This window comes from Mus caroli, chromosome 9 (assembly GCF_900094665.2).
Source record: "Mus caroli chromosome 9, CAROLI_EIJ_v1.1, whole genome shotgun sequence".
In the NCBI taxonomy this organism is placed as follows: Eukaryota; Metazoa; Chordata; class Mammalia; order Rodentia; family Muridae; genus Mus; species Mus caroli.
This window is the reverse complement of record NC_034578.1, coordinates 103,772,737-103,773,873: the sequence shown is the minus strand read 5'-3', so window position 1 is coordinate 103,773,873 and position 1,137 is coordinate 103,772,737.

Below are 1,137 nucleotides of genomic sequence, written 5' to 3'. Positions count from 1 at the left end.
AATCTGCCTGCCTCTGCCTCCCGAGTGCTGGGATTAAAGAGGTTCTTTTAAAACATTATTTTAGCCAGGCGGCGGCGGCTTTAATCCCAGCACTCAGGAGACAGAGACAAGCAGATCTCTGAGTTTGAGGCCAGCCTGGTCTACAAAGGGAATTCTAAGATAGCCAGGGCTACTGAGTAGGATCTTGTCTCAAAGACAAAATCAAACAAACAAACAAACAAACAAACAAAAAAACACAACAAAACAGAAACAATTATTATTTTTTAAAAACTATTCTTATTTACAGGGTGGGAGTTTCGTGAAGGTCAGAAGACAGTTTTCAAGAATTGGTTCTGATCTGCCTTGTGGATCTCGGGGTCGAACTTGAATAGTCAGGGTTGCTAACAAGCATTTTTACCAGTGCTTAGTCCTTGGAGAAAGCTTCTTGACCAGACAATATGAGAGTGAACAATTCTTTTTGGCAAAGAATCACCTGGCGATTAGGTAGAAGGGGACCAGAAGTCTTTGGAAGAAACTAGCCTTTTCAGCATTAAAGGAGGGGTGTTGGGGGGATGTAGAAGATATAGGATGGAGTGTGGGGAGGGAGGTGTTGAAGGCTTTCACTCCAGGACCCCATTTCTCAAAGCTGGAATAGGACAGCCTGGGCTATATAGGGAGTTCTATCTATCTCTTGTTAAGTAGTGGAACCTTGTTCCAAAAAACCCAGGCTGGACAGCGTGAAGGATATGTGTAATCCTAGCACTATCTGTGGCTGAGGAGAGCCAGGTTGGGGTTCATAGTGAAATCCTGTATAAAAAACAAAACACCCAAGCACTAGGTAGGCAGAGGCAGACAGATCTCTGGATTTGAGGTCATCTTCCTTTCCATAATGAGTCCTAAGTAGCCAGGGCTACATAGTTAGACTATGTCAAAATAAGTAAATAAAACCCAAAAGCTAGCTGGGCAGTGGAGGTGCATGCCTTTAATACCAGCACTTAGGAGGCAGAGGCAGGTGGATAGATCTTGTGAGTTTGAGGCCAGACTGATCTAGAGTAAATTTCATGACAGCCAGGGCTACACAGAGAAACCCTGTCTTGAAAAACAACAACAAAACCCCCAAAGCCTTCGAGGCCAGCCTGGTCTATAAAGTGAGTTCCA